The sequence below is a fragment of the Marmota monax genome, unplaced genomic scaffold (assembly GCF_021218885.2).
Source record: "Marmota monax isolate L192 unplaced genomic scaffold, Marmota_monax_Labrador192_F-V1.1 WCK01_AAM20220418_F8-fsc00119, whole genome shotgun sequence".
Classification (NCBI taxonomy): domain Eukaryota; kingdom Metazoa; phylum Chordata; class Mammalia; order Rodentia; family Sciuridae; genus Marmota; species Marmota monax.
In genome coordinates this window covers 3,182,853-3,208,516 of record NW_026694771.1, presented here as the reverse complement: position 1 = coordinate 3,208,516, position 25,664 = coordinate 3,182,853, and the positions used below count along the sequence as shown (strand labels likewise).

At 32.5% G+C, this 25,664-nt stretch overlaps 1 protein-coding gene across 25 annotated transcripts in view; it reads right to left on the bottom strand.

Moving 5' to 3' along the window:
* The window catches only part of Zbtb20 (zinc finger and BTB domain containing 20), a 795,965-nt gene that overhangs the window by 463,098 nt on the left and 307,203 nt on the right, over positions 1-25,664 (bottom strand). For all 25 annotated transcript variants that reach the window (XR_009225021.1, XR_009225019.1, XM_058572861.1 and 22 more), the window contains one exon: positions 10,124-10,197. The gene's annotated coding sequence lies outside the window, so the exon portion shown is untranslated. The remainder of the gene's footprint in view (positions 1-10,123; positions 10,198-25,664) is intronic.

Here is a 25,664-nt window from a genome sequence, read left to right as displayed (position 1 = left end):
AAAATTGGGATAGGACCCCTAAAGAAAGTCACTGTCTAATATAGGAGATACAACAGTTAATACTTTCAAAATTTTGAGATAATCCCCTCAGAGAATTTATAGTAACAAATGCTTTAAAAATTGATCTTTAAAAGAAGTAATGTATCACTAGCAACTCACTCTTAGTCATTGTTTTTAATGTGTGAACAGTCCCTCTTAGCAACTCACAAACAAACTAATTTTAAACCATTAAGAGCTCTGATAAAGTAAGTATCTTATTCCTGAAACTTCAAAATGATTTATTCTTCTACTAATACTTGTACGGTAATACATGGTATGTGCAAACTGTCTGTATTACATGGAACTCTAAGTACTTCATATATGCAATTTGCATAATATGTCTGTACAATGGGAGAAAGTGTCCTCTAACAATACAGAAAATGACCTTAAGAAAAAACTGTTTGCCAATAACTGAGTCAAGTGTTCAGAGAAGTGTCAGCACTATACTTTTTCTCCTTTCCATTACACTTGCTACCTCTCTAGTGGTTACTACAATGACAATGTAAATAATATATCATTAATAAGTGAGTCACATAAACTTGATAGAGTCTGTTATTCAAAAATAAGAATTTTTTGCACACACTATTTTTTCCTAGCCGCTTAAAGACTTTGTGAATAAAACTTCACAAGATTTCTAGGGAAGATGAATCTAAGTCAACTTCCTGAGCAGCCAGCATGTCTAGTTAGGCCCTTTGCACTTTCCAGTGCTACAGGAGACCAAGACAGATGTAGGGTTAAATGTGTAACACAGGATCATAGTTGTTCCCAACAACTCTAATTTACAGAGTAAACAGAATGTTGAAAGTAACATGGCAACAATAACAATGCTATACAGGTACTGGTTATTTAATAAAATCCTACAATGTTCAAATTATATAAACCACAATTCAGCAAAACTGTGGCAAAGTTAGGGACTTTTATATGGATAAGTTAGTACATCTGCAAAAGTAAAAGATCTTGGCAAAAATCTAAACCTAATAGTAACTTTCTTGTATAAATCAATTTGTTTGCCTTTATCTTTGAAGGCAAATTATCTACAAGAGCTTCAGAACTCTGAGAATTTGATACCCAAGAGAATACTGATCTTTCATTCTGTGTTCAGTGTCTCACATGCCCTGGCAGAATCTGATCTCAACATGGCCCCTTCTTTCTTTCTGTTGTCTCAGAATGGTAGGCTTTCAAGTTGCCTTTTGGGATACTGAAGGGGTGCCTTGAGAGCCAATGCACAGCAACCTGAAGTGTAAAGCTCTATTGTTCTTTCAAAATGTGAGCTTAATTCCTTGGAAATTTACTGTATCAAAGAGTCACAATGCTCCTTCCTAATTGTTTCTCATCAGTCTTGAAGAGATTAGATAAACTTCCTCCCTCTCACAAAAAAAAAAAAAAAAAACTTTTTTTTTTAATTCAAAATTCCTTTGAGAACAAAACATTGAACCAGAATAGGATTTTTAACAAAATACTATAAAATTGTTAAATTTTTTTTTTCCTCCTGAGGAGACTCAATTCAAAAGATCTATTAATGCATTTTCTGATTTAGGGTCACTGGCAACATACTGCAAGAGCAAGACTGAGCCAAAGAACAAAGTCCCCTCTGCCAAGCAGAAGGAATAATTTCAACTTATTTTAGAAGATTTGAATGGACTGCTAAAGGCTTTCACAGACATACTTGAAAGTCAAGCTCAAGAAGAGGGGGTAAGAGGTAGGGAGGACAACAACTTCAGAACCCTGACAGGTAGAGTTGTTTCTAATTATAATAAAACTGGTATACATACTGATGTCCCCCTACGTCCCATTCCCAGATGCAGCTAATTATTCTACAGTGACAATTGGTTTCAGAATAGTTGTTTAAGTGTGTCAATGATAGAAAATGGCCTCCTCAGAAATGGGGGTGTTTATATGCTCTGATGCTAAACTGATACATGGAAGGAAATTCAAGATCATGTTTGCAGTAGGGCCTGTTATCAGCAAGAGGGGTGTGTGTGTGTATGTGTGTCCTGTTACCAAGGATTTTATTGACTTCTAATGTAGTCTTCAGTGGTCACTGGAAAACAACACTAGTGACTTGTCAATGTGTTTGGATTTTCCAAGTTTTACATTTTTATAGAAGCAATAAGATCAATAAACTTGGGCAAAATTTTACCTCTGGTCCTGTTATAAGGCTTCAAGTAAGTTAGTCTCAAGAAGGAAAACATAAACCAAATCTCAATTTTAAAACATGCAAATTATTCCTTCTTATAGTCTAATAGATACAATTACTTTATTTCTCAATTACTTTTTGAAGGTGTTTTTAAGTGTGATCTACATTACTTTCTGGGACCATTACATTTGATATGATTAGGGTCTTGTCTAGCACAGACATTGTGAGTCAAGATAAGGCATAGACTGGATTTGGATACTCTTGCTAGTTCCTAACTTCTCAAAGTGACATATAAAGGACATTATATTTATTTCCAGAGAAAACATAATTCAATTGTAAAAGTAATCTCTCAACACAGTCTCTTTTTTCTTAGGAAGTTCATAAATGTATGTATTACAATTCTTCTTTGCCAGTTTAAGAGCAAGATGTGTGGACCATAGAAAACTGTGTCAAAAAGCAGAGCAGACTTGGTGGTAGGTGGATCAGTGGACAGAACACTTGAGATCAGACAATGTTCGGATGCTAGAGTTGGCTTTTATTAAGATTTAATTTAATTTAATCCCACTGAGCCTCAAATTCTGAAACTATAAGCTAAGCATCATAATTTTTATCCTTATAATTTTATAAAAATTAAATGTAAAGAGACTTAGGCAGGGAAGGCACCTGCTAAATATAAATTTTTTTCTTACTTTCCTGAATTTTTTTCCAGTTATGTAGACATTTGGGATATTAAAGAACTAATCACCTGCATGATTCCATTGGTAAGAAGATAACAAAATGAAACAGATAAAAACGTCAAGCAGGATATGGCCTGGGAGTTAAAATGTTTGGTCTGGTAGCAACATAAACTCAATTTGTGATCTTGGATGCTACTTAAACTTTCTAGGGTTCAGTTTTTTTCACAATAAAATGGAAATGATTCCTACACTGCTGAGCAGTTGCTGAGTGTGGGTAGCAAGGATTAGAGACAACTTTTATAAAGCATCTGGTACATTAAGTAAACAGATTGTGAGTAATATATATTGTTCAGATATTTTTTTATTAATTGAAGCTTGTATGCAGACTTCTCTTCTGTACTTAATACTCTTTTTCCCACCCAAAACATTCAAAGGGTTATGGTTGGGACTTTGATCACCAATTAAGTGATCTGGCTTTATAATTTGGCTGAGACTGGAGTTATAGTCTTAGCCTTGCCATTTGGGATATTAATTATTTAATTGTATGACTATATAGTTAACTGTTTAATGATATGACTTGAATGTGAAATCTAGGCCAAATTTTGTTCACTTGAAAAATAAGCAGGTTTGAATATGTAATTTCTAAGAGTCTCTGCTCTTATAAAATTGTGATTCTAGTGTCTTTTTACTGAGGTACAGCGGATAAATTCTCACATCCTTAGAGCTTAAACTACTACTCTATGATTTAATTTTCACATTGCCTTTATTCTATTTCTTCTTTAATTGCAAAAGGGGATAATTTTCATCACTTTGCAAACAAACCAATATCTACATTCTGATGTAGTGGCATTTTGGGATATTAATGCATCATACTTTAAAACAGTCTAGATTATACGTCAATCCAGAAATTCAGTAATATTGTATCTTGTAAAAATGAGAATATTAATGATTAATGATAAAGCTTCCTAAGCCTACAGGCCTCTGGTCAATTAACATAATAAAATACAACAAAATTTAAAATAAAATAAAGGTTTAAGAGTTCAAATACAGTCTAAAATATCACATTTTTGTATGCATTCCTTCCTTCCTTCCATTATGAGCACTTAAAAATAAAAACAAAAGATCCATTAACCAACAACAGGATTTTAATAATTATTAACTAGAAATGAAATAAAATTAATTTGACCTTATTTTAGAAGGTTGTCAGAGACCTACTAGTCTATTTATGCAGATGGGAAATAAGTTCTGATACATTCAACTTCAATTTCAGAAGTCTAACCAATTCAAACTCAGAAGTAAACATTTAGTGAGGATTCAAAATAAATGTATGGATTCCATAGCATGTACATACTATTTATCTTTTATTTGACCTTGATCTATTCCAGAGCTATCCTTCAATTGATATTTTGTTGAGTATCCACTATGTGCTTTCTCAGTGTATTGGGAATGAAATTCAAATTCCTTAGCCTGGCATTTCTCTGATCTCACCTCCATTCACTCTGCTTCTTTGACCACTTTGCCTTAGCCACCCTGGAATGCTTTTAGTTTACTGAATACTCACTTTTCGTACTTGAATACAGGGCTTTGTATGTGGCATTTCTGTTTGGAACTTTCTCCCTCCTAATAGTGCTGTCTGCATCTCAAATTCTTCACCTGGCTGATTATTCTTGTCCTCCAATTCTCAACTCAAATGTTGCTTTCTTTGAGAATTCTATGCTCAGCATTCAATGGATATTACAATAAATTTCCACCACCCACTGTTGTCTTGCATATATAGCTCTTTTCAAGGGCCAAAATTGATAATTTTGGATTATTTGTGTACTTATTTAATATCTGATAGTCTGAGGTGACTAAGTAGGGCCTTAGGGATCATTTCTACATTCCCAGCAGTAAGCACAGTTGAATAATAAATTAATTATTCCATTGTAGTAGATTCTTTAGGGCTCAGAAATGTTAATTAAATGTGGACTCTACCCTAAAAATTTATTTTCCAGTAAGGGAATAACACATGCACACAAATAATGTCATAAAATATGGAGAATAACTTGCATCTCAAAAATTGTATAGATGAGTGATGTATTAGTTTTCATAGAGCTTCTTTGAAAATTTAGAATAAACTTTGGCTAAAAATAACACAAATTTCTTCTCCCACAGTTTTGGAGACTAGAAGTCCAAATCAAGCTTTCAGCAAAGTCACTACATATGCCAAGTGAATTTGGTGGTTAGTGGAGAGTGGATATTTCTGGATATGTCAAGTAGGGAAGAATTCGTGAAATTAATAGCCTTTCAAACAGATTTGCATGGACTGATTTGAATATTTTAAAAAAACAGAATTATGCAAAGTTCAGATAGTAGAAAAGATATGAATAAAGGTGGGTATAAGAATTTGGCCTGAGTATATGGTATATCCATTAGAAATGGGGTTAGGGTTAGATTTTATAACCCCATGATATTGAAGAATTTTTTGGTAGTGAATATAAAATTATTGAAAGTTTTGTCTGAGCAAAGGAGACATAATTTTAGTGTTTCTGCTTCAGGAAAGTTAATGGGGCAGCAGTATTTATGATGAGCTGATACCCCTGCCCTGTTTCTACCAATTAAGAAATTTCCACAGGTAAGAGAAGATGAAAGCCTCACTAGAACAGAGGTATCAAAGAAAGAGAATTAACAAGACCTAGCCACTTACTGGACATCTAGGAGCAGGAAGAGGCACGAATAATATATTTTGAGTCAAGGCCTTAGAGAGCTGGGGTAAGGAAAATTAGGATAGTTGAAAGGCAGATGATTTTTAACTAGGAGAATGAATTCAGTTTTAATATACAGACTCCAAGAAAGCAGTGTGATTTCTATTTGAAGATTTAAATACAGATATAGGAAATGTAGACCTGGTGTTTGGAGAGGTATTAGAACTAGAGATATAAACTTGTGAATTATCAATGGTGAAATACTTGAAGTTCTGTAACTCTGCAAAACAGTGTCAAGTCATGGGAAGAGTAGGCACATAGAGTTTGACAGACATGTTCACATTCTGTATCTAAAACCTATCAGTCACATGACCTGGGACAAACTGCTTAATGCCTCTACTTTCTCATATAGGAAAAGGGAAAAATAATTTTATCCTTAATTAGGATTACATGAGTTGAGTAATTAAAGGGTCTTTTTATCTTTAAAGGTTCTTCCATGGGCTGGGGATGTGGCTCAAGTGGTAGCACACTTGCCTAGCATGTGTGAGGCACTAGGTTAAATTCTCAGCACTACATAAAAATAAAATAAAGATATGTGTCCACCTAAAACTAAAAAATAAATATTAAAAAAAAGTTTTTTTTTTAAAAAGGTTCTTCCATATTTGGAGGACAAAGTTCCTAGTAAGAAAGTATTTATTTATCTAAAAGACTTGTTCTTTTAAAATTTTTTAGTTGTACATGCACACAATAAACATATTTATTTTTATTTATTTATTTTTATGTGGTGCTGAGGATCAAACCCAGTGCCTCACATGTGCAAGGCAAGTACTCTGTCACTGAGCTACAACCCAGCCCTGTATTTATTTTTTAATCCACTATCTTAAAAATATGTGATTTGCTTTCTTTTGATATTTAACTTTCTTTGATTGGATTCCATGTTGCAACCCCTACTTTTGTAAAACTGATGCTCCTATACATTCTGGTTCCCTTCTACTTGCTTCTCTTTGGTCACTGACACCAATAAGCATTATACTATCAAATCACACTATTAGTATTCTCTGTTTCATTGGCTTTCATTTCATTTCAATTCCTGATGGCCCAGAAAAAAAGGTAACAATTTACTCCTTGTGCTTTCCCATTTAACATTTTATTTATAAGAAAGATGCATCCATTTTACAAATTTCTTAATGACAGGAAATAGGTATTATTTAGCTATGTATCCTGATGGCATTTTGCTTATTGGAGTCATAGAACTAATATGCATTAGTGTAGAGCAAAGAGACAAAAGGTTTGAGGAGTAAGTCTTGTTGAAGACCTCCATATGGGGCCCTCATTTGACATTTCTATGCCTCAATTCCCCATTTTTTTTCAATATGCCAATGCTTCCATGTTTTTTGTTTGTTTGTTTTTGTTTTTGTTTTTTTAAGGGAAGATCAGTTTCTTTATATTTGTGCCATAAAAACTTGGCACTTTTGTACATGGTGACTTGAATTTCTTCATGTGGGGAAGGGGAATGTTTAGATGGAATAAAATAATTTTGAGGAAGAATTTACACTATATCCAGGACTTAACTTTGGGTAAAATAATACAAAAAATTCTTACACTCACTTCTTTGGATTTCTAAATGACAGAAACCAATAAAGGCAACATGAAATAAGTTATCAGGGAAATAAATTAATTTTAAATTATTAAACTTTATTTCATTTTTTTTCAGACTCTGAAAAACTTTTCTCTGATGGAAATGACCCCTTGCTACAGTGACATTCTGACACCATGCATGATGCACACTCTTGGAAAGTCTGAATTCCATGTCACAATGGCTCTGTTAAGACTACTGGTTTCATCATGCCTGTAAGCCCAATTAAACTACTGAAGTTTCTAATGGTTCTCTGTCTACTCTGTAAATCATCATAAGAATCATAAAGAATATTAAGTCAACCAATAAATTTGCCTCTGTACGATTCACTGCACCACCAAAGGCATGGTGTCAATAATACAGGAATAATAAAAAAATAAATGTTTTGATAACAGCGTTTTCAGAATAGCCCTTTAAGTATGAATTTTGGATGGCTTGGTGAAGGGGACTGTAGTTCAACATGTCTCAAAACTGAGCCCAAAATGATTTGCTATTCAGGAAATACTGTTCATTCCATGAGGGTAGAGGAAAGATTGAAGCCTGTGCATCTGCATTTGTGTCTACTCTCAGGTCTACATGTCTAAGGATGATTTGCATGGGTGGTCAGTATGATTTGTGTAAATGCATGTGCCAAACTGGACCTCGATTTATTTATTTCAAAGTGAGTTGATGGGACTTTCAATTCCTACATCCTTTGCAGTTGTAATGTTTGATGATGTTCTACCCTTAAATCCTTTCCACCTCAATTTTTCAGTCTTAAAAAATGTGAAATATTCTATAAAGTTCTTTGATGTTCTTAAATGTTACTCAATATGGTAACAGTCCAATTCACTAGGCCTAAATTTTATCATTTTAGTTTTGCCTCAGAGGCCAAGTTTTATGAGCACCTTAATTTGCATCACCAGAAGCTGATTTAATAAAAATAAAAGGATTCCTTTTGGAAATAAATCTTTAAAAGTGTTGGTGGGAGGAGGGACAGAAAAATTTATGTCAAATAGTTCTGAGTTCTAAAGAATATTGTGGACTTATTGTTTAGAAACTGGTCCTGAATTTTTATGTAATGAAAATAATTTCTGCTTATAGTAACTTCTTAATTTTCTGCTCTTGTGAGCCAATATCTATTCTACAACTTGACCCACTTCCTTGAAGCACAGTCTACTGTATGACAACTAAAAAAAACTTAAATGGCAGAGCACTGTCCACCTAGAGTCAAGTCAAGTTTAGGAGACATAAGACACAAGTTAAATGGAAAACTACTGAAGACCATTTCACAGACAAAAAGGATGTGGTATGAATAGGTACTCCTATTTTGTCAGGAAAAAGAAGAGTAAAGTCAATGAGGTATATGATGAAAAGAAGATTTATCTTTAGAAAATTCCTTCATGAGTGTCTTCCCCTAAAAAACTTATTCAATCTTTCTTTAAAATAAATATTCTCTGGATGAATGAATTCTAAATTTCTGAGTTTTTACAAATGTAATGGTACTAATAACAATAGCTATTTTGTGATTACCCATTATTGTATCAAGTAGTGGGGAATTATAAAAATGAACAAGGAGGGGTCTTGCTTTTAGAGACTTTACAGTGGGTTTGAACTTTTGTAGTTATGACAAAACCACAATAATCATTTATTCTCTCATGCCAGCCAAGAACTGTGCTGAGTTGACAACACATATAAGCTGCCAAAGTCCCTCTATTTCACCTGATGCCCTGACAGGGTGATGATCTTGATTGGCCCATGCATCATCCCACCAAAAAATAAATAAATAAATAAATAAATAGAAGAACTTATAAAGAATTTAAACAAAAGACAGAGACATTTAAAACACTCCAGGACTGTCTACAGTCAACACACAAGAACTACAGTCAATAATGAAAGAGTGCAGTTAATCAAGGTAAAAATGGAAGAAATCACCTTTAGTGCTCTCTGCTGGACAATGACTGGCACTCTGAAAACCACAATGCAGCAAAACCACATCTGGTATTCCAACAAGGAAAGTTAAGTGTTCTAAGACAATCTAGCAAAAGATCTTGCAACACATTAAACTTCAAAACTGAGGAAGATGTCATAAGCTTCTGGATTTCATTACAAGATACACATTTGGACCTAAAACTTATAAAAGAAATGATTGACTTTCCTTGTAGTATTTCACAACCTTTGAGTACAGCATTAAAATGATTTTCCTTTTTTTTCCTCCACCAACCATAAGCTTCTGTTTTCTTACCCTGGGCATCTGAATCTTTTATGTGCTCCAGTTCTATTCACTGCCTGTTATTCAGACATTGAAATCCCAAATGTTAATTGTTCTTCCAAGTACATTGACAAAACAGCAGCTAAATAAGGGTAGACCAGACTGTGGTAGACTCTGACATGCATTTATGGAACAATGGGGCTCTGAGAGACAGCCTTGTAGCTCACGGGAAGACAGAAGATGTGCTATTTTGATTGCTTTGTAGCAGAATGGGGAACACGAGCACACAAGGGAATTATGCATTTTACTTAGTTTTGCCCAAAGTCCTCAAGGCAACAGGATCTTGTGATGTCATCATGAACTTTCCATTTCCATTGACACAAAGGCTAAAAATTTCTAATGACATCACAAAGGAAAATGGAATCTACTTAGATTCAATAAGAAATCTTCTTTTACCTTTCATGAGTCTGGTACAAAAAAATGCAAGAATCTTTCCAAACAGGATGTATGTCACTGTGCTGAAACACTGTGGGTGACACCCTCCCTAATGAAATTCAAACCAGCCAAAAGAAAGAATCTACACTTTCGGTTAAATAAAAAAGATATACTGAATATTGAGCCTACCAACTTTTTTTTTCTTAAAAGAAGGAAAATTATTTAAAGATATATTTCTTCAGGGACTTTCAAAACCAATGTTTTTGTCCGTTTTTGAGATTAGTCACAGAAAAACAGAGGAAGGTACAGGAAGCTTCTACTTACAGGAATATAGTGCAGCTCAATCTTTTGTTTTTAAGGTGCAGTGATTTCAGTCTCTAAATGTAACTTCAGGCAGTCTGAAAAGAAACAGGTTAAAATCTCTTTCAGTTATAATTGGTATTTCAGATTTAATTAAAAATTAAACTTTCATAATGTTTCACCATCCAAAGCAATGCATTATCAGTCAAGCGTGGCTTTTTTTTTTCCCCTGTTAAGGAAAAAAAAGAAACCTTCTTCCCAGAGTAGTTTTTTAATGAAAAGAAAAGGATCTAAAGAGTGAAGAGAGAAAAAGCAATTCTGAAAAACAAAATATGCCTCCATGTTAAGGATTTTGTAATGATATGAGTAGGAACTTAGTGTTTTTGCATTTTAGCTATATTTTATCTGATATTTTAGAAAATATTCCTAAACAACAACTTTACAAAGATTACATAAAATTAACACTCAGAGAATAAATAAGAAAATCTATGGATTTGAATATACACATTAAAGAAAAAGTATGAGTTCAAATGGAATTGGGAAAAATGCTAGATCTATTTGTTTCAAATGACTGAATTGAATGGTGGTGGGGCAGATGGTGAAGTAGAGGTAAATGAACATATTTAGTAACACAAAATGGTCATTGCACTGTATTATTGGTTAGTGTGCCTTATTTCACATCATATTGTGTATCTTGTCAATGCAGTCCCGAGTCATCATGAACAGGAAACAGCACAGGAAGATCACCAGGTTTTAAACCAGACCTCCTGATTTAACTCCTGGTTCAAAAAACATGTATCTTTAATCTTCAAATTTAAGAGTACATGAATTAAGATCTGAGCTTAAAACATCATACTATATTTTTCAGTCCCTTTCTTCTTCAAACAATATCATCTATAAATAATAGTTAAAAAAAACACATACACACTAGATTAAGTCATGTTTATTTTTATCTTCAAATTGTTATTTGAAGGGATTTAGAAAAAGTTTTTAAAATGTAAAGTGGAGCTATTATAATTATCCTTCTTTTATTTTACAGCAGTATTTTTGAATATATATTTGTACCACTAAATACGGTATGTTTATGTTCAACCTCATATAATGCAAAGTAATATTTTAATATTTCCACATATGAGAGTATAATCATAAATTACGCCTGAAACTGCACCTATTATTAGAATATGCATCTGGTTCTCACTTGTGAATCCTGTTTTCTTTTTCCTTTGTAATATATGGAAAAATAATTTGGGTAATGCGTCTATTTGATATACATAGATTTTAAATGCAAACTTGCTCAGCTTCACACTAAATTCACCCATGAATGGATTAGGCTTTTAAAAAATCACTGACATTGACTAACTAAACTTTTCCCCTGCTTCTCAAATGCCTGAATTAGACTGAAAATGCACCAGTGTAAAGACAGAAATTATGGAGGCGTCACCAGGGACAACTGAATGAGAGGAGGGGAGTGCACATATATCCTTATAAGGCAACAAAACATTCGTAAAAGAAACTGACAAAAATAACTGCTCAGAAATTATATGGAATAACAATAATCCCTGATAAATGATTCCAAAACATAAAAACTGCCCACCTCTACATGAATCCAAATCACCAACTAGTATTGTTCTACTCACCAATAAAATATGGTTAGTGAAACTGATTCACCGTCTAGCTCAGACAAGAAAAGGTGATAGAAACTGGGCTGGATATTTATATATGAACTATTTAACTGACAACTAGCAGTTCAGTTTAATCAGTCAGATCTCCTTTTTCTCAATTCACCAGATGTTGACTGAATTGAACTATCAGTTCAAAATAATAAAGTCTATTCTGTGAACAGTCTACTAAGTTACATTTCCCCCTGCCCCTTATGTCATTCCTCTTTGTCTTCTTTGACCTTTCTTTTCACTCCATTTCTGTGTATTTCCTCCCTACTTTCACTTCTTGATTTCTCCCTCCCCCTTTATCTCTGTCTCTGTCTCTGTCTCTGTCTCTTTCCCCCCTTGGTGAGGGTAATGAAGCTCAAAAATAACATCTTGTATCCTGTTGAGGAAAACTTGGTCACAACTATCCTTCCAGATGACAAACTCATTCTTAAATGTCTGTTTCCCAATCCAAAGAAAACAGAACAATTGAGAAAATAGAGACACAACGTCACTTACCACCATCACCACTACCACCACCACCACTTTTAATTCCTATGCTGCATTCATCACAAGGGGGACGAAGTTTATTTACATTTTACCTAACCTCAAATAGGACCACAAATAAGACTAATAACAGGACCATTCTGTGGCACTCAGGCAAACGGCTGGGCAAAACAGATGGATCTTACTTTGCGCCAGGACTCAAAAATACAGTCGCCAACTCACTGTTGGCGACTACGTATCTTGGCCCAAAGATGGACCTGGAAATGGGACCAGTTGTCTTTGATATGAATTCTGCTCCTCTTCATATCTGCCTCATGAACAAGTCATTAACTCTGTCACTATGTAATGGGACTCAGTATTGGGTAAAGACTGCTTAGAAAGCAGGTCATTAAGGTGGTAAAATATTATGAGGACATGTTGATAAGATTAAGGAGTAGAAAGTTAGGACAAGGACTTTCTTACTGGCACTACTGTCTACTTTTCAACTTTCTGGTTTTTGTGTGTTTTATTTTTCCCAAATTCACACTGTACAATGAACCCACTTTAAAATAGCAGACTAACAGAGTATGTGTTATCAATAAGAATAACTTGCTCCTGACATTTCAGGTTCCAAAAAATTTTAATTTTGTTGTTGTTGTTTTGTCAAACAGATCAATCTCAGTCATTATCAGAATTGACAACTAGTGCCAGACTTCTCTAATCAGGACAAAACTATATAAGGTTTTATAGATTACAGTCAATATCCAATGATGCACTGAAAAACAGCTCAGTAATCAATGTAAATTACAAAGCCTGGAAGAATACTTCCTTCCAAGAGATCCTCTAGCAAAAGAGTTCTACATTCTGCACTAGTTAAAGATTCTGAATGGCTTTCCAGAGAAGTAGCAAAAGCTTTGTATTACAGTAACCTATCCTGTGCTTCACAAAGCGACAGACAAAGCCACCAGTCAAGTAAAAAAGAACCGAAGGGGGCGAGGAACTATAGATCTGAACATTGAGTAGGAAAAAAGGGTTGTTTTTTTTTTTGACCACCTTCTACTTTAAAATCCTCACTTAGGAGTTTTAGATATCACCAGGTCACAGAACTTCAAGGAAAGAACAACAATGCACTCCAGTTTAGGAGGCCTGTTAATTCAGGCATTCCTTTTCCTTTTCTCCCAACCATTCAGCCCTGATTATATCTTACTCAGATTATTTTTGAGAGTTCACTCACCTCTCTATGATTTATTCATGTTGACACTGTTCAGATTTGATTTTTAAAAGATACAAGCTCTGTCTGTGGTCAACATAGAAGGCTAATTATAATACTTTGGGGATTTTTAGATTTTTTTCTTTAAAAAAACTTTATTACAGAAAATTTCAAACATATGTAAAGGTGAAGTGCATAGTAAAAATGAACTCCTACATACTCACCACCCATAGTCAATTTATTTTCTAGCCACCCTTTCACCCACTTTTTCTTCTACCAGATCATTGCAAAGACAATCCCAAATAGCATGTCATTTCATCTGCCTTAGTATGCTTTACTGAAAGGTAACAACTTTTTACAAACATAACTCATTTCATCCAATTTCAAAACTAAAACAACTCTTCAATGGTATTGAATATTCTGTAAATGTCAAAGAATTGACTTTTAAATATTTTTATTTTTATTTTTTCACTCTCCCTCCCTTCTTCCCTCCTTTCCTCTCTCCCTTCCTTCCTCACTCTTTCTTAAGGTAGCTACTTTGAATCAGGATTCATGTAAGATCAACATATTATATATGGATGATTTCCCTTTAATTTTTTATTATTTTAACTTCCTATTATGAAACAATTTTAGATTTATGAAAAGAAAGTACAGAAGGTTCTCATATTTCCTTCATCAACTTTTCCTAATGTTAATGTTTTATATAACTAAGATAAATTTCTCAAATTTAAGAAATTAACATTGATACAAACCTATTAATGAAACTGTAGACTTTATTTAGAGGCTACCAGTGTTTCCACTAATATCATTTTTGTGTTCCAAGAATCAGTTCAGGATACCAAATTGCATTTAGTATCATGCAATCATGTCTACTTTAGTCTCTTCTCATCTGTGACAGTTTCTCAATCCTTCCTTGTTTTGCATGACCTTGAAAGTTATTAGTCAAGTATTTCAGGTTACTGAATTTAAATTTGTTTGATGTTTTCTCCTAATGATATTGAGATTATGAATTTTAGGGAAGAATACAGAAGAAGCAGAAGTGCCCTTTTTGTAATATCAGATATTATGATATAACATCACACATCACTGTGGATGTTAACACTGGCTCCTTTGTTATGATGGTCACTGTCAGGTTTCTCTATATTTCCTTCAGTTTTAATAAACATAGCTTTGTTTTTAATAGCATGCTGATGTATAATTTATATAAGATATAATTTACCCTTATTAATTATAATAATAAATTTAAGAAAATTTAGAGTTGCATAACCATCATCATAATCCAGTGTGAGAACATTTTTGTCAACCTTACAAATTTCCTTCCTAACCTGAGGCAGTTAAGCTCCACTTTCAGCCCTAGACCCATGCAAATAATCTGCTTGCTTTCTCTAAAACTCTGCCTTTTATGGACATTCCTGTAAATGCAATGATACAACATGCATTCTCTGTCATGTAGCTTTTTTTCATTTATAATAGACCTTTTATAAAGATTTATTTATGCTGTGGCATGTAGCAACAATGTATTTCTTTCTACTGATGGATGGAATTACATTGTATGGATGTAGCACATTTTGTTTATCCATTTATCAGTTGATGGACATTTGGATTGTTCCCAGTTTTTATTTTTGACTATTATGAAAAATACTGCCTTGAACCTTTACTTTGTACAGGTCTCTGTGTGATGTGTTCTTATTTCTCTCAGGTAGAAGTGGAATTGCTGGGTCATAAGTATAAATTTATTTTAATTTGTAAGGAATTTGGAAACCACTTTCAAAGTAGCTGTACTATTGTACATTCCCACTAGCAGTGGAAGAGGATTCCAGTTTCTCCATATCTTCACCAACACTTGTTACTCTCATTTTTAAATTATTGCTGCTATATTGGGTTTGAAATAGCATTTCCTAGATTAAATTTACATGTTATTAAGTATTAATTATGTGGAGCATCTTTTATCTGCTTGTTAGCAATTCCTACTTTTTCTTTTCTGAAATGACTAGTCAAAAAAATTCCCAATTTTAAATTGGGTTGTTCATCTTTTTATTATTGAAGAGGTCTTTGTATGATATGGATAGAAACTCTTTATCAAATTATGATTTACAAATCCTAACCTTGAAGATATTTTTTCCTGTCTTCAGCCTGTCATTTTATTTCTATAATAATAACTATTGAAATGGAAAAGCTTTAAACTTTTTAAAAATCCCTATTTTTTTCTTTTTTAAATCAAATTCTTGGTATCATGTCTATGAACTTTGTCTATCTCCAGGTCGTGAAGATTTCTCCTATGATTCTAGTAATTTTATAATTTCACTTCTTATTCTTAGATCCACAATCCACTTTTAAGTAATTTTTAAGTATAGTGTGATGTAAGAATTTAAAATGTTTTTCTCTATAGTGTTAGTACATGAATATAAATATATATTTCATATAGTCCTAGCACCTAAGAACCTAGCACTATTTATTGTAAATGATCTCTTCCTCTTCCAAATTGCCTTGGTACTTTTGTCAATAGCTGGGTACTTTTAAGGGTACTTTTGTCAATAGCTACTCACCAAAAATGTAAAGGTTACTTTTCTGCACTCTCAGTTCTATCCCAGTAGATGCCAGCACCACATGTTTTTCCTTACTATACTTTTTATTGTAAGTTTTAAAATTAGGAAGTTTACATCATTTGATTTTGTTTTATTTTTCATAGTTATTTTAATCTGAGTTTTTTGCTTCTTCATTTAAATTTTAGAATGAGTTTTTTAATTCTGTAAAAATGTCTTTATTCTTTCTGATGTTATTAAAAATGAAATTTTTTTCTTAATCTCAGTTTTGTTGCTAGTATATGAGAACAAATGATTTTTGTACAATGATCTTTTATCTAGTTAACTCACTAAACTCATTTATTAGGAAATAAAAAGAGTTTTATTTAATTCTGTTCTATCTTCCCTTTCCTTCTCTTCAGTTTCTTTTCCTTCCCAACTCTTCCCTTTCCCTTTCCTTTCTTTTTTTAAATTAACCTCTCTCTCTACCTCACTCTCTCTCTCTTTCTCTCTAACATTCTTTGCAGACATTTTATTACAATGCTTAATATAATAGGTAAAATATGATAATACTGTCCGTTTCCCAATTTTAGAAGTAAATAAGACATCTTTCATCATTAAGTTATTTATAGATTTTTCATAGATGCCCTTTATCAGGTAGAAATTCCTGTCTGTTACAAGTTTATTGAAATTTCTATTACAAATACATATTGGATTTTCTCAAACTTTTCTGCATCTATTGAGATGGTCAATTTTTCCTTTTATTTTATTACTATGGGATATTACATTGAGATTATTGGATAGCAAGGACATTCTATGTTCCTGGGATAAATCCAATTATTCAGGTTGTATAATAATTTTCAATATTGCTCATATTTGATTTTTGAATTTTTTTGAGGACTTTGATGTCTGTTTTCATGAGGGATAGTAATCTGAAGTTCACTTTTATTGTGATGCCTGTGTCTGGCTTTAGTTGCAGGGTAATAATCCTCTCATAGAATGAACTGAAAAGTTTTATTTTTCTCTATTTTATGTAAAATTTTGTGAAAGATTGATTATTTTTCTTCTTTTGGACAGAATTTACCAGTGAAGCAATCTAAATCTACCATTTTTTAAAAAATTATCTCTTTACTGTTATAGGCCTATACAAATTGTCTATTGTTTTTTTTTTTTTTTTTGAGTCAGTTCTGTTAATTTGTGCATTTTTAGTAGAGTTTAATTTGTCTAACTTGTTGAACATCTTGGGATATATTTTTTATATTATTGTCTCACAACTCTTTCAATCTCTATGGCATTAATAATTTCTATAGCAATGTCCCCTCTTTCATTTCTGATTTTCTGATTTTCATTAACTGTCATCTTCTCTCATTTTTATTTAGTCAGGCTAGCAAAAAGTCCAACAATTTTGTTAATCTTTCAAAAAACTAACTTTTGATTCCATTGGTTTTCTATGTTACTTTCTTTCGTATTTAATTGTTTCTGTTGCTTAGTATTTTCTCTTTTTTAAATTATTTTTAGTGATATATTTATAGTATCTATTTTTATATACACATGTTAGTTACCTTTCTGTCACTATAATGAAATATCTAAGGCAATTAACTTATAAAGAGAAAAAGGTCTATTTTGCCCCACAACTCTGGTGTTTCCAGTCCAGGATTGAGTGGCCTCATGGATTTAGGATTTTGTAAAGGGCAACACAGCAGGTTGGAGTGTATGATGGAGCTAACCACTCAGGTCAGGAGCTAGGAAGCTGAGTAAAAGCAAGGATCAGTAGAATCCCATCTTGTTCAAGAACCCACCTACCATTAGGTACCACACTCATACTAGGCTCCATTTCCTAAAGGTCCACAGTACCTCCCAGTAGAGTCACCCTGTGGATCAATTCTTCAACACATGATCTTTGGAGGACACTACCCATATTCAAACCATAACACTACATAATCACATGGCCAGGTTTTCTTCTATCCCCACTGCTTTGAGTGGATTTTAATTACTGTTGGTTGTAATTTCTTTTCAGTTAAAATAATTTTTCTGCAGTATTTCCTTAAGACAATTCTATTAGCAATAAATCATTTCAGCCTTTGCATATCTGGGAAATCTTCATTTTGAAAGAACAGTTTTGCTGGATATAAAATTCTCGATTATATCTTTATTTTCCTTCAGCACTTTGAATATGTTATCCTTCTACCTCTGGTTTTAATTGTTTCTACTAAGAAGCAAGCTGTTAATCAGAGTGTTGTTCTTTCTGTCTACTAAGTCTTTTTTCTCTTGTTGCTTTCAAGATTTTCGGTTTCTTTGGCCTCCAAAAGTCTGAGAATCAAACTCTTGTGTTTGACCTTTGTGTTTATTCTACTTAGTGCTTTTGAGCTGGAATATTTAGGCTGATGCTATTCCTCATAGTAGGGAAAGTTTTGCCCGAACTTCTTCAATTATTTTTCTGCCCCTTGTTTCTGTCCTCCTTTCCTGTTTCTGTTCTCCTTTCCTCCTATTTCACTATACATGTTAGTGTGTTTAATGATTATCTCACAGGTCTCTGAAGCTTAATTCATTTTCTTCAGTTTTTTCCTTTGGATTAGATAATTTCTGTTGCTTTATCTTCAAGTTCACTGTGTCTTTCTTCTGCCATAGCACATCTGCTGTTGAGACCCTCTAGCAATTTTTAAAATTTCAGTCATACATTTCAACTCCAAAATTTCATTTCTTTTCAAATAATTCTTATCTTTATAATGAAACTCTATTTGAAGAGTAATTATAGTAATGCTTTTATTTAATAATTTAACATGGTTTCCTTATTTATTTGAACACATTTATAAGCACTGCTTTCATGTCTCTCTGCTAAATATTCAACATCTGCTCTCCCCACTTCAACTCAGAGTCTGTTTCTTTCAACTGCCTTTGGAACTGGGTATGGATCATACTCATATTTCTTTAATTTCATAATTTTCCTTGAAAACTGATATTTTATATGATATGACAACTTTGGCTTCTGATTTTTCCCTTTTAGGGGTTGTTGCTGTATTGTTCTTTGTTTCTTTAGGAGTTGTTTGATCTAACTCTGTGGAGTCTGTCTCCTCCATGCTGTGCAACTGCTGATGTCTCTGTTTAATTTTTGTAAAAACTATTTTCATTTTTTAGGTAGGACTTGCTATTATGTCCACACACTTTATAGGCCAGAAAATCATTCACCAGAGGTTGTGTACAACCACACTGAATCAATAAGGTAATATACCTTGCTGATGAATATGGGTATGGGAAATGGAATATATTCAAAATTCAGATAGTTTACAAATCTTCCTTGACTTTTACTTTTCATTGGGCTCTCCACTATCTCTTCTTTGTGTGCCCAAAGCCCTTAGGTACAATCAGAAATATATGTAATTCTTGCCCATCTCTGGTCTTCCTTGACTAAGTATGTAATCTTCCAGAAAATTAGTGCTATGTGGCAGCTTATTAAGGCACACTATGGTAGTCTCTTTTCCCAATTCTCCTGTTGAATTTGTGGCCAATCTGCTTGTCTATTGCCTGCCTCATTCTGAACTGCAACTTTGTGCTAGATATAATGGTTGTTCTCCCTGTTTGTTTGCCATGGAGATTGCTGTTGCTCTGACAACACATAAGGTCATGGATTTCTTCTATATTCTACTCTATGTAATCAACCTCTTTCAAAAGAGAATTTGTGGGATTTTTCCATCCTGCATTGCTTGGTAGAACTATTGTTCCAATGGAGCTATGGAGAGGAGTGAGGGATAGAAGAAGTCGTGGCTAAAATATCATAATCCAATTATGATATTTGTTCCATTACCCTTAAAAGTACCCAGTTTGGATGATATGATCTTTTCTATAGTAAGCATAAGCAACTTAATACATTTCTTCAATAAATTAACATTGTCTAATTTTTGTCCTTGCAATGCAGGAGTCAAAAGCCCAGTGGCATGCATGTTTGTGGGTGGGATGGGGTGGAGGGAATCTGATTGCCATTGAATGAAAACTTTCATGATGATTATATCTATATAGGAAACTCTCTACGGAATATACCGCTACATATATAGAAAGTTTCAAAGTTTTGGGGGATAAAGAATGTCTATCAATCCTGAAAATATTTAATTATGTTGACTCATAGAAACTGGGAGGTAGATGAGGTTGCCAAATTTCTCCCATGAAAGATAAAAATTGTGCCTTTCTTTACAGAGATGAGAGAAACCAATCAATGAGAAAGAGCAAGAATTACATTGGTTCATAATGGGTCGACAAAAAATTTGGAGCTGGAATAAACTTACTCCAAACAACTATGGAGATCATGTCACCTAGATTTAATCTCATATAAAACAATAGTCAGCAATCTCTCTAAATAGTTCCAAAAACTTCTTTGGATCACATGAGTATTCACCATTTTTTCTCTCTCAGTTCGTGTGCTGGCCCATGTGATACTTCCTCAGAAACATGCCAAGAGGATAAGCTCCTCTATGAACTTAAATAAGTCTTGTCATTTAGAAAGTTCCCATATAGAAGCAGGGAATAATAGTCACTGTAAAAAAGATGATTTGTTCTTTACATGATGATAGACAATACAATTCTCTTGAGAACAGACTTTCCTAGAGCATTTAAATTATGAACATTTACAAAATCACCCCTTTCACACAAAATCAAATAAACATGTAGTATCTGTTTCTAGAAATTTTAAAACTTTTATTTTTCTTCAAAGCTACTGAAAGAGATAGGAAAAATAAGCAAACTTTTTGCCATAGATATTCAGAGTCTATGAAGATTTAACTGTGAATATCTTACTAATATCACTGTATCAACATTAATGGTTCACATTTATAAGGTGTCAAATCAAACTATTCACCAACCTTCATCTTACTCAAGTGTCATAAGAAGTCACCTTTAGCTTATGAACCTACAACAGGCAAGGTTACTGTTTCTATTTGGAAAATAGAAGATTTGATTCATAAAATAAAACCCTGAAGCACCATGTAAATTGCTTAAAGACACAAGTAAGCCTGATCATGTAGTCTAATGAAACTCTTCTCACCTTGCAGTATGTGTTTATCACTCAGGCAATATCCAGACTGTAATGAAGAAACTTAGAGTCTTCACCTCCCATTTATCTTTAAATAAGAGTGGACTTAAAATAAATATTTAAATAATTTTTTAATCCTATGCAAGGGTCCTTCTCCAGCTAGTCTCTCAACTGAACACATGAACATTTTTTGGCTGTGTGTTTAGGGTGGGCTTTACAATTTCTAAAAGAGGATTCCAACCCAATTCCAATGTTATTACTATGTTTACTATTAACAAAGAATAGCTGCATTCCAATGATATCTAGAATTTGCTGTCATGCAATAACAATCAAAGGCATAACTTAGAGAAATGTTATATATGAAAATTTCCTGCAGGATATGCATTCCTTCCATTTGAATTGCCTAGATAGACTCTGAAATTCATCTTGGACAATCACAGTTTGATTACCCATTTCCTCTGAAAAACACTGAATTGCTTCCTTTTCCTACTACTTGGTATGTGCTCAGCAACTGAAAGATATTTATAGTAATTATTTTCTCCAAAATTAATTTAATAATTATTCAAGTAGTATTGTATATCATTGGCTTCCTATTAACCATTATTCAGTTTTCTTATTATCCTTGTAATTGCTTAACTTTACATGAATTTGGTCTCACCAAATTACTTCCTATTAGGGTTTTCCATTATATTCATAGTAAAATCTGCTATTATACAGGTATTAGACCATCCCTCTGAAAAAATATAGAGGTTATAAGTTGCTTCTAAAAAGAAACAGAATAAATTTTATGCCAAACCGTAAAAAATAAAAATAATGCATATCAAGGGCAAAGACAAATTATTTTAGATAAAACCCTGACTTATTTATTTTAATTTTTTTCTATTTATACCCTAATACTATGACATGAGCATTAGTATGAACAATTAAGAGTTAGATATGCTTATAAAGGTAAAGTACCTTAAAAGCCACAATGCATCTCTCTCAAGACTCTAATTCAATTCTATCTGAGGAGCTATCCTCTTTCTGTCAAGTGTGGCATGTAGAATTTCATTATCTCCCATAGCTCAGATTATCTACAATTCATAAAATACTTTAACAAAAACTCATGAAGTGAGTTTTGTTACATATCCATATAACTACATCTTGGGTTTAGTACGGAAATGCACAATGCATCAATATGTGTTTCATCAAGACAGTTGTTTTAATGTAGCACAAGGCTGGGCAAACAGAGGAAATGTGTTGGTGTAATTTATTTACATTTTAATAAGACTTCAGATAAATGATACCACACAGGAAGCTCATGGTGAGGGTCAGGAGAAATGGTGGCTGAAAAATGCTTTGAAGTTTGAAAACTGTATTACTTAATCAATAGCATTGTTTCTGAATTAAAATAGGATAATAGTTCCCAAGGGACACATGTTGTGGTCTGTGACAAACACTCTTCAATATAAGTATTAAAAATTGGGAGGGAATAAAAATTTCACAAAAGAGGATAAATTTCTAAGGTTGTAACTTAAAATATATACCGAAAGCTAAAGTTTAAAATGAAAGGACTCTGTGAAAGAAAAATCTCATGAAAGCCCAAAGGATATGAATCTTGTCCTTTAATATACCAAAATTTACTGTTAAAATTCCCCTTTAGTAGATATGCTAACTATGTGTTAGCATTTGGATTTCTCCTACTTTGCATATTAATTCTTTTGTGAATGGTTTTAAGAATCTGGACAAGCTCTTTAATAAAATTGTCTGAGGAGATTCAGAAAGCAATGATTTTTAGTCCACACTTGTAGTAACTAGCACTATGCCTGTTTCCAAATTCTGAGCAGGGTCATCTTTGTGTAAGACAAATTACCACTGGTAATATTTTACAGATTAATGTGCATGACATTTGTCTATCCAATGTGGTTCCAAAGAGAATTTTGAAAATCTTGCAAAAGAAAATATAATTTTTAAGCAGCAAGTGAGGAAATTGTTGTAAAGGCACAAATGTGGTAGGAAAAGTATGAAGAGGCCCAGGGTGAGGTAAATAAACAAAATATATTTCTATGTTCTAATACTTTTGCTAAAAGAAAGAACAAGAACATGATGCTGTATATATATATATATATATATATATATATATATATATATATATATATAATCTTCTATAACATTTCATTAAGATTTGTTATTTTGCATTTTTCCTTGTTCATCTCTATCTACAAACCAGAAATCAGTTCTTTGAAAGTATGTGACATAAGCTTTTCTGTACTATTATTCATAATATCTAGCATCATATTGAGTAGAAAAATTAATTCTCAGTAAATATTTGTTTGATTTGCATAAAATAAAAATAATCTAGTCAAAGAGGGTATGCAATAAAAATATTAAGTGTTATTCATTCATACTGTGTAAAAGACCTAAGATAAAAAAAAGGATTTCAAAAAATAAGATATTATATCACTAGATAGGAAAAGCAGGATAATTATGCTGAACTACAATGAAACAATAATATTAATTTTAAAAAAACCCTTTAATTGAAAATAAATCTATATAAATAGATATTGAAATCCTACAGATAATTAGAAAGACTCTCAGAGAAATAAAGACCAAATGACAGCATAATAAAAATGATTTGCCCCAAAACATTTCAGTCATACTATACAAGAAGTGATAAAGTATGATTAGACTTTTCAATTTCTCAAACATATGGAATACAAACAATCTATAATATTGAGGTCTATAAATTTCCTGAGGCATTCCCAAGTTTTATAGATGTTCTTAATTAGAATCTGGACACTATTGTTTTGATGGCAAAACTCACAATTTCTATTATAAATCATCATTTTACATTTAAATAATTTTTAAAATTAATACTGTGACATGATATACAATCAGTTTATTAAAAGTCTTCAGGCTGGCACAGTGGTGTACACCTATAATCCCAGCAGTTCAGGAGGGTGAGGCAGGAGGATTAAGAGTTCAAAGCCAGCCTTAGCCAAAGCAACTCAGTGAGACCTTGTTTCTAAATAAAATACAAAATAGGGATGGGGATGTGGCTCAGTGGCCAAGTGCTCTTGATTTCAAACCCTGGTACACCCTCTTTTTCCCCCAAAAAAAGCCTTTAAAGTTTTCTCAATGAAATCCTAAACACAAAATGTTTTCTAATAATGCAAAAAATAATTTAATAATGAAAAATCAAGTATTTTAAATCTTTTGCTGAATTGTCATGCTCTGAATTATTCTAAAACATTTTTAGGGGCTCTGCAGCTGAATTCTAATGCCTAGTAAAGAATGTCTGACACATAGCAAGTGCTGAATAAATGTGTGCTAAATTGATTTGAATTAAGAAATATATTATAAGAAAAATTCTTTTTCCTCAGCTAATTGGACAATGTTTACCAAAAAAAAAAATGCACAAAACTTCAATGCTCAATCCTAATAATCAAAGAAAGTAGAATTTTAATCTACTTTATCAACATAAAAAAGACTATCTGCCTCAAATCAGCAGTTAATATCCAACTGAACTATGAAAACTAGAGACACTACCACATAATCCAAAACAAGACATATACCTCCTTATCACTGTGATTATTTAAATTGTTTTAGAAATTCTAGTAAATGAAATAGGACATTAGACAGAATTAAAAGGGAAAAAAGTAGACATATTTCTTTGTTGGCAAATAACCTAATGGTCTTGAAAACCCAAGAGAACTTCTAAGAAATTATTAAGAGAGTTGAGTAAAATAGCTAGATAATAAATGTTATAAAGAATAGACACAGCTTTTTCACTGAAAATTTAAAAAGTAGAATGTAAGTAATCCAAAACAGTAATGAGAACATAATATGCCTATACATAAGTATAGAAAGAATTTGTGAAGGCAGGCAGGCATTGTGGCTCAGTGGCAGAATATTTGCCTCGTACATCTGAGGCACTGGGTTTGATTCCCAGCACCACATAAAACTAACAAACAAAATAAATATCTATCTATCTATAACTAAAAAAAAATAAAAAAAGAATTTTGGGACTATAATAAGATGACACAATTTATGAATGAAACATGTAAATGGAAAACCTGTGTTTCTGATTATGAATATTGAATATTACAAAGATACTAATACTAATTTATAGGTTTACTAAAATTCCAGTGAAACAATTTTACAAACTAAATAAATTAAATGAATCTTGAATAATAAATAGGTGATAATTGTAAAACCATTTTTGATAAGAGACAAACAAGGAAGGATTTGACTTAAAATGTAGATAAGGTTACTGTGATGCTGTAATGGTTACAATATGGAACAGTGAAAAAAAAAACAGATCATTAAAAGATAAAAGATAGATTCTAATGTTAATAAAAATTAGTATGCAAAAATGACAGTATCAGAATTAGTGAGGAAAGGTGCTTAAACACTTGGTTAATCACTGGAAACAAAATTAAGTAAGATGCTTCTCTCATACCTTAGGCTAAGATAAATTTTTCAAGGAATAGAAAACTAAATGTACAAAATAAAACTACTATCATACTAGAAAAAATGATGATTATTTATCAAGTTCCAAGTTTAAAAAAAATTAAGATAAAAGCAAAGAACAGTAATTGGGAAAGAGAATAGAATTGACCATACAAATATTTAAAAAGTTTTACACACTTGCAATAGCAAAGTTAAGTGGTATATGAAAACTAGGGAAAACATTCTTGAA